A 15414-nucleotide genomic window follows, 5' to 3' on the forward strand; every position below is an offset into this window, starting at 1 on the left:
GTGAAAGGAAAGGCTGGTAGGTGCAGGGAATGCTGGATGACTAAAAAAATTGAGGTTTTGGTTAAGAAAAAGAAGGAAGCATATGCCCAGTATGGACAGGATAATCGAGTGAATCCTGAGAAGAGGATAAAAGCAATAGGAGTATACTTAAGAGGGAAATAAGGAGGGCAAAACGGGGACATGGGATAGCGTTGGCAAATTAAGTTAAGGAGAATCCAATGGGTTTTTACAAATACATTAAGGACAAAAGGATAATTAGGGAGAGAATAGGGCCCCTCAAAGATCAGCAAGGCGGCCTTTGTGTGGAGCCACAAGAGATGGGGGAAATACTAAATGAGTATTTTACATCAATATTTACTGTGGAAAAGGACATGGAAGATATAGAATGTAGGGAAACAGATGGTGACATCTTGAAAAATGTCCATATTACAGAGAAGGAAGTGCTAGATGTCTTGAAACACATAAAAGTGGATAAATCCACAGGACCTGATCAAATGTACCCTAGAACTCTGTGGGATGCTAGGGAAGTGATTGCTGGGCCTCTTGCTGAGATATTTGTATCATTGATAGTCACAGGTGAGGTGTCAGAAGACTGGAGATTGGCAAATGTGGTGCCACTGTTTAAGAAAGGTGGTAAGGACAAGCCAGGGAACTATAGACCAGTGAGCCTGATGTCGGTGGTGGACAAGTTGTTGGGGGGAATCCTGAGGGACACGATGTACATGTATTTGGAAAGGCAAGGACTAATTAGGGATAGTCAACATGGCTTTGTGCGTGGGAAATCATATCTCACAAACTTGATTGAGTGTTTTGAGGAAGTAACAAAGAGTATTGATGAGGGCAGAACGGTGGACGTGATCTGTATGGATTTCAGTAAGGCATTCGACAAGGTTCCCCATGGGAGACTGATTTGCAAGGTTAGATCTCTTGGAATACAGAGGGAATTAGCCATTTGGAAACAGAACTGGCCCAAAGGCAGAAGACAGAGAGTGGTGGTGGAGGGTTGTTTTTCAGACTGGAGGCCTGTGACCAGTGGTGTGCCACAAGGATCTGTGCTGGGGCCAATACTTTTCATCATTTATATTACCGATCTGGATGTGAGCATAAAAGGTATAGTTAGTAAATTTGCAGATGACAAAAAAAATTGCAGTTGTAGTGGACAGCGAAGAAGGTTACATCAGATTACAACTGGATCTTGATCAGATGGGCAAGTGGGCTGAGAAGTGGCAGATGGAGTTTAATTTATATAAATGCGAGGTGCTGCATTTTGGGAAAGCAAATCTTAGCAGGACTTATACACTTAATGGTAAGGTCCTCGGGAGTGTTGCTCAACAAAGAGACCTTGGTGTACAAGTTCATAGCTTCTTAAAAGTGGAGTCACAGGTAGATAGGATGGTGAGGAACGCGTTTGGTATGCTTTCTTTTATTGATTAGAGTATTGAGGTCATGTTGCAGCTGTACAGGACATTGGTTAGGCCACTGTTGGAATATTGCATGCAATTCTGGTCTCCTTCCTATTGGAAAGATGTTGTGAAACTTGAAAGGGTTCAGGAAGGATTTACAAGGATGTTGCCAGGGTTGGAGGATCTGAGCTACAGGGAGAGGCTGAACAGGCTGGGGCTGTTTTCCCTGGAGCGTCGGAGGCTGAGGGGTGACCTTATAGAGGTTTACAAAATTATGAGGGGCATGGATAGGGTAAATAGGCTAAGTCTTTTCCCTGGGGTGGGGGAGTCCAGAACCAGAGGGCATAGGTTTAGGATGAGAGAGGAAAGATATAAAAGAGACTTAAGGGGCAACATTTTGACGCAGAGCATGGTACATGTATGGAATGAGCTGCCAGAGGAAGTGGTGGAGGCTTGCACAATTTCAGCATTAACAAGGCATTTGGATGGATATATAAATAGGAAAGGTTTGGAGAGATATGGGCCAGGTGCTGGCAGGTGGGACTAAATTGGATTGGGATATCTGATTGGCATGGACAAGTTGGACCGAAAGGTCTGTTTACGTGCTGTACATCTCTATGACTCTATTGCTCTAGCTTTCAGCTTCCACCCTCCTAAAATCCTGCCTTACATCCCTATCCCTCTTTCTACCTATGTCGGTGGTACTTACGTGGACCATGACTTGGGGCTAGTCACCCACTCCTTTGAAGACCCCAAAGACACGATCCGAGATATCACAGATCCTGGCACCTGGGAGGCAACACACCGAATGTGAGTCTCTTTTGTTCCCAACAAATGCTCTACCTGACCTTCTAACTATTGAGTAGCTAATGACTAACACTCTCCTACTTTCCCTCCTTTCCTTCTGTGCAACAGGGTTGGACTCTGCGCCAGAGACCTGCACCCAACTGCATGCCCCCGATAAGTCGTCCCCCACAATGGTATCCCAAAACAGTATACTTGTTGTTCAGGGGAACGACCACAGGGGACCCCTGCACTGACTGTTTTGTCCCCCTTCTAACAGTCACCCAGCTTTCTTCATGCTTTGCAGTAACTACTTCCCTGTAACTCTTACCTATCGCAACCTCTGCTTCCTGAATGATCTGAAGTTCATCCAGTCTATCTGTTGAACTACCATTACAAAGAGGCCACACACAATTTCTAAAACTCAGTTAACATTTGAGTTTCTTTTCCAACCATTATTATTTTGCAAGCTGAGGGGAAGAATGAACTACACCTTTACTGTGAAAAAAGATACACCCATCTCCTGTATACAGCCTCATTTCAACTGCAAACTGCTCCCTCCACAGGCTCGATCAGTTATCATGTTTGTTTGGAAAGAGAATTGGGAATAAATCTACGTATGTTTCTTTTTAAAATACGATTGAGGCTTCATTGAAAACTAACATGAAAATGTGTTCTTTTTCAAGCAGTGAGACAGTTTCCTGAATGGAATGAGGGAAAAGGTGGAGTGACATAAAGAGACTGAGGATGACGGCACTAGCCCTGCATTATTTTCTTTGCAGTTCAAATATGGAACATTTTCCATTGGGTTGGATTTGAAAGCTGCTCATCATGGTTATGTCCAAAGCAGTGTGGCCCACCTAAATCACTGGTGCGGTCCCAGCACCAGCATCAGCTAAAGTGTAAGAACAGAAGGGGCTGATGTGGGATTCGTGGCGAAAGTGAGGATTGCAGATGCTGGAGATCAGAGTCAAGATTAGATGATGGTGGAAAAGCACAGCAGGTCAGGCAGTATCCGAGGAGCAGGAAAATCCGGAATGAAGGGCTCCTGCCCGAAACATCGATGTTCCTGCTCCTCGGATGCTGCCTGACCTGCTGTGGGATTCCAGGCATTCAGTGGCAAAGTGCTAATCAGGCTCAGGAATGAGCCATTGATGCCCATTATCACTGAGCCCACTGAACCCACTGCAAATCACTCATGATTCAGGGATTAAGTGGTTACCATTGAGTTTGTCCATGTACTTTGAAGGCAAACTGGAATGAATAATTGCAATGGTAGTGATAAACATGGACTATAGAATTTTAACTTCCACCATCTGATTGCCATATTAGAGGCATTTTGTGTACCAAAACATTTTTTTTTAAGAGGAAGAAGAATGGACATAAAATGGCTGCATTGGTCATTTGCCCACACATTGTAAGAGGTAGCTTAAAACCATACCAGGAAAATAAAACCATTTGCACTGAAATTGCAATATTTATCCTATGACCTCATGTCAAGAAATTCACAGCTTCCATTCAATTCACATATGTAAAGTAATTTCACATACTGGGAGATCAAAGATTTACCTCCCAGTTAGACAGCTTGGAAAGAAGTTGGAGTTTGACTCGGGAATGCACGCTGAACTATATTTCAGCAGCTGCTTTTGAACACAAGAGCAGAGAGAAGAAAAAACAAATTTCTGATAACAGGGACAGAACTCTCCTTCCTCTGTTTCACTCCCATCACTGAAAAATGCACTGAATGAAAAGCAACTTAGGAAAACAAGCATTCACCTACAGGGTATGCTACTGCTCAGATATAAGTCAATAATTTACTAACTGCTTCCCCATGCTTGATTAAACCGCATAGCCTTACTTCCCCTTGCACATGCCATACTTTTATAAACATTATTACCCAGGTTTGTCTATGTGTTTGATGTCATATGTTTGTTACTTTTTCTCAGGAGTACTGGACAGTAAAATTTCACTTTCCTTCATTGACAAGGAAATATTGGCAATTGGCTTCTTTGGTTTCTAGTGAATTGTGTTTTAATTGAAATGTGACAGCTTTGTGCACAAATAAAATTGTTGTCACTAACTGAGAGGAGGGATGGAGATGGTGAACTGGCTAAACTGGCAGGCAAGCCTTTAATATCCCTAATATGTGAAAGTATAGTTAACTAAGCACACAGTAAACAGTCTCAGCATTGTCACATTGTAACTGTATATCCTTTATTATTGTAGTTGTTGCTTGAAGTTTGTAAAACTGCAGCTGGGAGGGCTACCTGCCCCATTGAAATGTACAACATTATTTCTGTCCATTTTAAAAATTCATTTGTGGGATGTGGGTGTTGCTAGCTAAGCCAGCATTTATTGCCCATGCCAAGTTGTCCTTGAGCAGGTGGGGGTGAGCTGCCTTCTTCTACCACTGCAGTCCACCTGCTGTGGGTTGACCCACAATGCCACTGGGGAGGGAATGCTCAGATTTTGACCCAGACTGTGGGACTGGGTCACTTCACTCAGCCTGCAGCACAAAGCTTGCAATACTTTTAGTAATGAGGGCAAGAATTTCACAGCGTCAGCATCAGTTTTCACTGCACCTAGCATTTTCCAATTGTCACTGAAAGACTTAGAATCCCTTGCTCATTAACCAACATAAAGAAGAGACTGGGAATTCCTGACCATCCACAGTACAGGTTATTAGTAGGACACAAGAGGGAAACACATTTGAATGTTTGCTCTCTTTCTCTGCCTCAATTAATGAGCATTTCAATCAGGATCAGGACTCATTCAAAGGATGGAAATGAATATTTACTGAGGTAACAAGGGCTCTTGCAGCAAGTGGCAACGCAGGACCTGCATTGATTTAACTGCTTCAAAAGCTGTTAATTTTAAATTGTTGTGTCTGCACTATCACAAAGTTGGAATCACCGCGTTGTAAGACTGCATCTGTTTTGCATTCAAAATAATCCTCTAGCCAGGGCCTCTTTGACTGAAGGTCATCATCCCATTGAGATAACCAGCTGAGAGTTTGGTGTCACAAACCTTGGGCAGCAATGGACACTACAGCTGCCCTTTTAAATCTCACACATTGTAATAATGGGCATGACCTGACTAACTTACAACTTTAAAATTATTTTAATTTTTTTAATTCCCAGGCTGTTGGCATTGATGGCTATGCCAATGTTTATTGTACATCCCAATTTTCCCAGAGGGCTGCTAAGAGTCAAACACATTGCTGTGGGTCTGGAGCCACATGTAGGCCAGACCAGGTAAGAACAGCAGTTTGCTTCCTGAAAGGTCATCAGTGAATCAAAGGGGACTGGTCAGCTCAGGTGGTTGGATGCTGACTGTTTAATTCCCACCTCGGCTGAAGGATTCTCCTATTCAATGTCTCCCCTCAACTAAGGCTACGTGATCCTTGGGTTAAACCACCACTGGTTGTCTGTTTGTAATGAGAGATCAGCTCTATAGTCTGGACTACGATGGCTTTGCCTTTGATGAACCAGATAGGTTTTTCCCCAACACTTATCATTAGCATCTTCATTCACTTTTATTGAATTCAAATTCCACCATCTGACATGGCAGGATTCAAACCTGATCCCCCTAGGTTTCTGGATTAATAATCCACAAGTTAGATCATTAGGCCATTGCCTCCCCATTACCTCACATACATTGCTCCTCAATCCCACCTCCTGACCTAAATGGGTTTCTCAGCCTCTTCCCTATTCTCCGACCCTAGTGTCAGAGTTCCCTCAGATCTTTGTTGACTGCACGGAAAAATGGCTTCCTTTTGTGATGTAAACATCCCTGAGTCTTTGAGTCTCACATGTCCACCTTCCCACTCTTGTGGCTACTCTCAGTAAGAAATAAGAAATCAATCAGGGTGGCACATTGGCTCAGTGGTTAGCACTGTTACCTCATAGTGCCAGGACCCAGGTTTGATTCCAGCCTTGGATGAATATCTGTGTTCAATTTGTGTGTTCTCTTTGTGTCTGCACAGGTTTCCTCCCACAGTCTGAGGATGTGCAAGCTAGGGGGAGTAGCCATAGGAAATGCAGGGATAGGGTAGGGAGTAGGTCTGGTTGGAATGCTGTTTGGAGGGTCAGTGTGGACTTGTTGAGCCAAATGGCCTACTTTCACACGGGAGGGATTCTATGAACAATAATTCAAACCTATCCCGTGGGAAATCAGTCCTTTAAAGAAGGAAATCTGCTGTCCTTACCCTGTCTGGCCTACACATGACTCCACAACAATGGGATTGACTCTTAGTAAGCCAATCAGTTCAAGGGCATGAAGGGAGTGGGAGACAAATGCTGGCCTTGCCATGATACTCTCAACCTATGAAAGAACAAAGAAGAATTGCAAAGCTTAGGGAAAAGCAACCAGCCCCTCTTTAGATTGATTTGATGGATATTATTGGAGCCAAGATCCTGCTGAGAGTTTGGAGCCAAGGATAACAAAGAATGAGGCAAAGATCAAAAGGTTAATGTTATGAAGAAATTGTCACATTTTTTTCCCCTGGCAGGGTTAGATTGAGAGCAAACGTATGGAGGATTTCAAAATTATCAAATGTTTGGAGGTGACAAGGAATGAGAAGTTGTTTGGCTGATTCTTGGATTGATTACAAGAGAATACAAATCTATAAAGAGTATAAGGAGAAGGTTTTTATTTTCACTCAGAGAGTTGTTGTAATATGACATATGCTGTCAGTCGCAGCACAGGCGATTATATCATTGACTCCAGATTAACTATTTGGAAAGGGAAGAAAACAAAAAGAAAGGGGGATAGGACAGGGAGATAGGATTAGAGTAGACAGTTCTTACCAAGGTCGGCGAAAGTGAGGACTGCAGATGCTGGAGATTAGAGTCAAAGAGTGTGTTGCTGGAAAAGCACAGCATGTCAGGCAGCATCCAACGAACAGGAGAATCAATGTTTCAGGCAAAAGCCTTTCATCAGGAAGGGCTCATCATCTTACCAAGATACCATGTCCATAGCAGATCTGTGATGAAGGGGTATTCTAAATGCTGTTTGGCTTAGTTTTCACTGGGCAAGAGGACTTAAAATCATCCTCAAGATTTTGAATGCTCCAGGGGTGATATGATGGGATTCGTGTAGTCCTTGATCCTATCCAATGCTGGAAAATGGATGATGGCACATTGGCATCTCCATTTACCACCCTTCCAATTGAACAATGAGGCTCAAAACAAAAGCTGCCCCACATTTGCAGAATCACTGCTCTGTAACTCCCACTTGTAAAAAGAACAATAACAAGAAGATATAGATTTAAAATGACTTGCAAAAGAAGGAAGGGTGATAGGAGAAAAAAGAAACTCTTTTACACAGCGAGGTATTCAAGACAGGATTCATTGATGATTTGGAGAGAAATACTATGCTAATGTATCAGGGAAAATCAGGAGATTAGCTCTAGGTGACTGTTCGTTTGAAGAGCTAGTGCAAGGACAATGGGCCAAATGGCCTCTTTCTGCACTGTAACAATTCTGTGATCCTGTCATTCTGAATAGTTAGAGTATGGGATGGAATCTGATTGAGGCATTCAAGAGGACATTGGGTGATTACTTGTACAGACATAGCGTGCAAGCATATAGGGAAAAAACAGGAAATAGGCACCTAGTAGTAATGCTTGATTGAGGATCTGGTGCATTCATAATGGGCTAAATGGTCTCATTCTCCACTACATCAATTCTGCAATTCTATAACACAGCCACTATACTGAGGGTAACAGAATGGTTACAGAAATGATGGAGGCTACTCAGTCTATCGAGTCCATTGTGGTCCTGTGTCTGGAATAACTTGTAGGCCAAGCCAGGTAAGAATGGCAGTTTCTGTCCCTGAAGGGCATCAGTTAATGAGATGGGTTTTTGTTTTGGAGAATTGACAATAGATTCATTGAATTAGATTTATTGCATTCAAATTCTGCTATTTACTATGGTGGGATTTGAACCTATTTCTCCAGAACACTGGCATAGTAAAACTACCACTAGGCCATCACCTCCCTTTCAAGCATTGCTGTGCCCACCTTTCCCCTGTAGTTTTATCAATTCATTGCCTTCTGGTACTTATTCCAGTCCCTACTGAAATTTGTGATTCAACCTGTGCCCACCACACTCTCAGACATTACATTTCAAATCATTTTCATTGACTGCATTAAAAAATACTTGCTCCTTTTTTTTTGCCATTTACCTTTTTGCAATGCCCTCTGATTCTCAACTCCTTCACCCGTGGGTATAGTAACTCTCCTGCCTGGTCTATATAGAAAGCTCCTGAATTTGAACATCTCTGTCAAATCTTCTCCCAATGATAAGATAAAGAAACTGCCTGTGATTCAGGAAGCTCACATATATCAGCTAGCAATTGTGTATAATGGCGCAGAATAATATCGCAGTTTCAGATTAAATATTGTACATCTGAGGCTAGGCATTGATTATTGAATTATCTATTATTTCCCAGTGCATGAGCTTGTAATAATCAAAAGTATTTTACTTCATTCCAACTAAATGTGCTTGAAATATTTATTTATCAGTCCTAGAATTGGAAAGATAATAAGACAATAAGACATAAGGGCAGAGGTAGGCCATTCAGCCCATCAAGTCACCTCTGCCATTTGATATGATCATAACTGATCCTCAACTTCACCCTCCTGTCTCTTCCCAATAAATCCCCAATTCCCTGACTTGTTAAAAATCTTTTGATATCAGCTTTGAATACAGACAGACCCCAGGTTGTGAACAAATTGCGTTCTGGAGACCGTTTGCAAGTCCATCTGTATGCAAGTCAGAACAGAGTGCAGGAAAATGGAAAACTGCTGTTTGTAAGCACAGGAATTTTTTTTTGTCAGGTGTTTAAAATTATATCTCCATATTGCGTCTTGTCCATAGGTATGAACATTCATAACATCCCTGAAGAAGGGCTTATGCCCGAAATGTCGATTCTCCTGTTCCCTGGATGCTGCCTGACCTGCTGCGCTTTTCCAGCAACACATTTTCAGCTCTGATCTCCAGCATCTGCAGACCTCACTTTCTCCTCCATGAACATTCATAAGTTGGACATTTGTAAACGGGGTTCCTGTATAGTTAATGACCCATCTTTGACAACCTTCTGCAGTAGAGAATTCCAAAGATTCATCACCCTGTCAGAGAAGCAATTCCCCATCATCTTTGTCCTCACTGGATGACCCTTTCTTGTGAGATTATGCCCTTTTAGTCTTAGAATGTCCTACAAGAGAACATAACCTTTTTATCAAGTCCCATCAAGTTCTCTAAGAATTTTGTGTGTTTCAGTCAAGTCTCCTATCATTCCTCTGAGCTCCAAAGACTACAAGCCCAAACTATTCAACTTCTTCTCTCACCCCAGTGCAGCACTTAGTTGGATGTGTCAACTTACCAACAAGATCGTCAATTGAGGCTCCCTCTGGTGGTTGAAGTACAGGATGCAATTTTTCCAACATTTTGGATTTCCTTTATCACCGAATACCATCAAAACAACTCATTTGTTTGATTTCCTAGCATCCTGCCACACCAGTTTATTCTTCCTGCTCCCAATAGCGACTGAACTTCATCAATCTTCCCAAGGAAGTGAATGGCACTATATAAGTGAAAATTCTTTGCTTCTTCATTTTTAAACCTTTCATTCTGGCTTTGATAGATTTCCACCTCCCACCAGCCCTCCCCAGCCCCAAAATATTCATGTAGCAGGCATTATACTGAGTGCATCAGTTGCAATCTGTTAACAAAGCCACTGTCAATCAGAATATACTACAATTGAAATATGCCTTTTATTATGGGACAAACTCATTCAGCAACTTGACCGCTGAATTCAATGTCTTAACACATGTTGCCACAAACGCCTTGGCATTTACAACAGGGTCAACAACTGTGAAGGGCAAGGGCCAAGACAGTCTACAGGCTCCGAACTTTGAATATGTCATTTCTCAGCTGCTTTTGTGTCTTAAAATATGCTCCGCATCCAATGACTTTTATTACATCTCTAATTATTTCTTTCTGTGCTCTCAATTAAAGATAAAACACAATATCCTGTTGACTTTGCCATAAATTTGGTTAATTCCCATAAGGGTAAAGTGGCATAATGAATATAAATATGCAAACAGATTTTAACTATTTTTTTCATTTGATACAATGAAAAATTAACAGAATATTTCCCTGCTTACCTTTCAGCATAACAGTAATCCATTCTCTTTTTCATAATGCAGGGTAGTGTCCCTGTCTCTGGTTTGCTGGATTTGAGTTCCAGTCCAGGACATGACAGCTGTGGGAGGTGTGCTTCTACTATGGCAGGTGAGTTGCTTGTCAGCCTGTAAACTCTTCCAGTACACCTGGCGGCAGGGGGTAAGAGCGGAGGAGCTCCCTGGTCAGCTGTCCTGCAGAAGGCATTGACCAAACTCACGGTTGCATTTCACCCAGAAACATGGGCCAATCCCATGGAAGTCCATCAGAAAAGAGGACATGAGCAAAGACAGAATGAAACAGGTATTAAGACCATCAGAAGTAGGACATTCAGTCCATCAATGCTGTTCGGCTGTTCAATGAAGTCACAGCGAATCTGATAATCGTCAAATCGAATTCTCTTATTTATTCTCACACTGTTTGATTCCCTTACTTTTTAAAGATCTGTTTTAGAGTCATAGAGTCATAGAGATGTACAGCATGGAAACAGACCCTTCGGTCCAACCCATCCATGCCAACCAGATATCCCAACCCAATCTAGTCCCACCTGCCAGCACCCGGCCCATATCCCTCCAAACACTTCCTGTCCATATACCCATCTAAATGCCTCTTAAATGTTGCAATTGTACCAGCCTCCACCACTTTCTATGGCAGCTCATTCCACACACATACCACCCTCTGAGTGAAAAAGTTACCACTTAGGTCTCCTTTATATCTTTCCCCTCTCATCCTAAACCTATGCCTTCTAGTTCTAGACTCCCGACCTCAGGGAAAAGATTTTGCCTGTTTACCCTATCCATGCCCCTCATAATTTTGTAAACCTCCAACACTACAGGGAAAACAGCCCCAGCCTGTTCAAGCCTCTCCCTATAGCTCAAATCCTTCAACCCTGGCAACATCCTTTAAATCTTTCCTGAACCCTTTCAAGTTTCACAACATCTTTCCAATAGGAAGGAGACCAGAATTGCAGGCAATATTCCAACAGTGGCCTATCCAATGTCCTGAGCAGCCACAACATGACCTCCCAACTCCTGTACTCAATACTCTGACCAATAAAAGAAAGTATACCAAACGCCGTCTTCCCTATCCTATCTACCTGCGACTCCACTTTCAAGGAGCTACAAACGTGCACTCCAAAGTCTCTTTGTTCAGCAACACTCCCTAGGACCTTACCATTAAGTGTATAAGTCCTGCTAAGATTTGCTTTCCCAAAATGCAACACCTCGCATTTATCTGAATTAAACTCCGTCTGCCACTTCTCAGCCCATTGGCCCATCTGGTCAAGATCCTGTTGTAATCTGAGGTAACCCTCTTCGCTGTCCACTACACCTCCAATTTTGGTGTCATTTGCAAACTTACTAACTGTATCTCTTATCCCACATCCAAATCATTTATGTAAATGACAAAAAGTAGAGGACCCAGCACCGATCCTTGTGGCACTCCACTGGTCACAGGCCCCAATCTGAAAAACAACCCACCACCACCACCCTCTGTCTTCTACCTTTGAGCCAGTTCTGTATCCAAAAGGCTAGTTCTCCCTGTATTCCATGAGATCTAACCTTGCTAATCAGTCTCCCATGGAGAACCTTATTGAATGCCTTACTGAAGCCCATATAGATCACATCTACTGCTCTGCCCTTATCAATCCTCTTTGTTACTTCCTCAATAAACTCAATCAAGTTTGTGAGACATGATTTTCCACGCACAAAGCCATGTTGACGATCCCTAATCAGTCCTTGCCTTTCCAAATACATGTACGTCGTGTCCCTCGGGATTCCCTCCAACAACTTGCCCACCACCGAGGTCAGGCTCATTTGGCTGTAGTCATCTCAGCAAGAGGCCCAGCAATTACTTCCCTAGCTTCCCACAGAGCTCTTGGGTACACCTGATCAGATCCTGGGGATTTATCCACCTTTACCCGTTTCAAGACATCCAGCACTTCCTCCTCTGTAATATGGACACTTTGCAAGATGTCACCATCCATTTCCCTACAGTCTGTGTCTTCCATATCCTTTTCCACAGTAAATACTGATGCAAAATACTCATTTAGTATCTTCCCCATTTTCTGCGGCTCCACACAAAGGCTGCCTTGCTGATCTTTGAGGGACCCTATTCTCTCCCTAGTTACCCTTTTGTCTTTTATGTATTTGTAAAAACTCTTTGGATTCTCCTTAATTCTATTTGCCAAAGCTATCTCATGTTCCCTTTTTGCCCTCCTGATTTCCCTCTTAAGTATATTCCTACTTCCTTTATACTCTTCTAAGGATTCACTCGATCTATCCTGTCTATACCTTACATATGCTTCCTTCATTTTCTTAACCAAACCCTCAATTTCTTTAGTCATCCAGCATTCTCTCTACCTACCAGCCTTTCCTTTCACTCTAACAGGAAGTAATTTCTCTGTATTCTCGTTATCTCATTTCTGAAGGCTTCCCATTTTCCAGCCGTCCCTTTACCTGCAAACATCTGCACCCAATCAGCTTTCGAAAGTTCTTGCCTATTACCGTCAAAATTGGCCTTTCTCCAATTTAGAACTTCAACTTTTAGATCTGGTCTATCCTTTTCCTGTCTTCCTGAACATATTGAATCACTCAGCCTTGACAGTCCTCTGCGGTAAAGAATTCCACCGATTCACTACACTGAGTGAAGAAACTCCTCATCGTCTCGCTCTTAAATGTGCGGCCCCTAGTTCTGCGATTATAACCTTTGGCCCTGGACACTTCTACTCTGGACTTAAACAGTATTTTACCCCCAGGCATCTTGTGCAGATTGCCATCAACAGCTGCCGACTAGCATCGACACACAACAAGATGCTCAGAAATCTGCCAACACCACCACTTTTACAAGCTGGATGACCATTCACTTTGTACCTTAAAAGTGTTTATCGCATTCAGTGTCAGATTCCATGCATTTATTAATATAAATCATATCACTAATAATTAAACAGCAGTATTTCTGACATCCTTGATATATCCAATTATTTTGTCAGCCGCAGGTTTTGGAAGGAAGTATTTCAGAAGTTATTCCAATTGGAGGAAGAGTGCATGCATACTCAACAACAAAGTCTTAGAGTTTTGGTCTGTACTGACATATAGTTAGCATATATTTGGTATAGCTCTGGAGTCAGGATACAATACGAACAGAGGAGAAGTGGGATGACACTTTCAGAGACATAACTCTCCATAATTTTTAATTCCAGGGTCTTTTTCAGATCTTGATGTTTGATTTAAGTAGTTTGAACAGGGGGAGGCAATGTTCTAATGGTATCATCACTAAATTATTAGTGCAGAGACCCCAGGTAATGTTCTGGTGACACGGGTTCAAATTCCAGAAATTGAATTCAGTAACAACCTGGAATTAAGCGTCTAATGATAACTATTGTCAGGAAAACCCATCTAGTTCATTTATATCCTTTAGGGAAGGAAACTGCCATTCTTACATCATCTGGCCCATATGTGCCTCTACATCTATGGCAATATGGTTTATCCTTAACTTACTCTTAATGGAAATTCAGAATGGGCAATAAATGCTGGCCTGGCCAGCGATACCCACATACTGCCAATGAATTAAGTAAATCATGAGTGCATATGAGAACCCACTTCACAAGGACCTTGTAATTGTTTGTGATCAGACATAATCAAATAGAATGGCAGGATACGTTCAACAGGATATCATGTGCAAACAATCATAAAAATATAAAATTATTTATGATGAAGAATATTTTATGTTCTATTCTGTGTTTGAAGGATAAATAAAGACTTTTATTCAGTTAATCTCATTGTAAATATCTGATTTATCAAGAAAGAACCTTGAACGTTGGATGCAGCTTTTACCTGCTTTCTGAATCGACAGCTTGCACATGAAGTCGAAAGGTAGACAACCAGAATAATTTGCAGATAGAAACATAGAAAGCAGCAGAGTAAGCCACAGAATCATAGATTCATATAGCATAGAGACAGGCCCTTCGGCCCACCATGACCAACAAACACCAAACTATTCTAATCTCATTTACCTGCACTTGGTCCATAGCCTACTATGCCCTAACATTTTATGTGCTCATACAGATGTTTTTTCAATGTTGTAAGAGTACTTGCCTCCACATCTTCTCAGGCAGCATGTTCTATACTTCTACCACTCTCTGAGTGAAATGATTTTCTTCAGATCACCCTCAAAACCATTTGCTCCTCAAGTTGAACATAAGGCCTTCTGCTCTTCGACATATCTGCCATGGAAAGAGATTCTCATGAACTACTCTGTCTATGTCTCTCATAATTTTGTTTACCTGAATCTGATACCCCATCAGTTTTCTTTGCTCCAGGGAAAACAAACCCAGCCTAACCCATCTCTCCTCATAATTGAGATCCTATGTCCCATTTGGTCCTTCAAGCCTGGTCTACTATTCAATATGATCATGGCTGATTATCCAACTCAATACTGTGTTCCAGATTTCACCCTGTACTCTTTGATCCCTTTAGCTCTCAGAGCTATATCTAACTCCTTTTTGAAAACATTCAAAGTTTTGCCCTTAATCGCTTTCTGTGGCAAAGAATTCCTCAGGCTCACTACTCTGGATCAAGAAATTTCTCCTCATCTCGGTCCTAAGTGACCTTAGATTGTGCCCACTGGTTCTGGACTCCCTGGTCATCCTACCTGCATTTATCATGTCTAGTCCTGTTAGAATTTTATAGGTTTTTATGAGATATCCCTCTCACTCTTCTAAACTTAGGAATATAGTCCTAATGGATCCAGTCTGTCTTCATACGTCAGTCCTGCCATCCCAAGAATCAATCTGGGAAACCTTTGTTGCAGTCCCTCCATCACCAGAACTTCCTTCCTCAGGTAAGGATACCCAAACTGCCCATGCTACTCATGGTGTGGTCTCACCTAGGCACTATATAATTGCAGCAAGATATCCCTGCTCCTGTACTCAAATCTTCTCGCTATGAAGGCCAAGATACCACAGACATTTCTCATCACCTACTGCACCTGCATGCTTACTTGCAGAGACTAGAGTACAAGGACATCCAGACTCCTTGCACATT

The 15414-nt window shown here is 42.1% G+C and overlaps 1 long non-coding RNA gene across 1 annotated transcript in view; it reads left to right on the forward strand.

Moving 5' to 3' along the window:
• LOC122557524 overlaps positions 1-15205 on the forward strand; it is a 52455-nt gene extending 37250 nt beyond the window's left edge. Inside the window, exons 3-4 of the long non-coding RNA XR_006313865.1 lie at positions 10399-10483; positions 15099-15205. This is a non-coding gene — a long non-coding RNA (uncharacterized LOC122557524). The remainder of the gene's footprint in view (positions 1-10398; positions 10484-15098) is intronic.
• The last annotated feature ends 209 nt before the right edge of the window (positions 15206-15414 follow it).

The sequence above is a fragment of the Chiloscyllium plagiosum genome, chromosome 15 (genome assembly GCF_004010195.1).
Source record: "Chiloscyllium plagiosum isolate BGI_BamShark_2017 chromosome 15, ASM401019v2, whole genome shotgun sequence".
NCBI lineage: Eukaryota > Metazoa > Chordata > Chondrichthyes > Orectolobiformes > Hemiscylliidae > Chiloscyllium > Chiloscyllium plagiosum.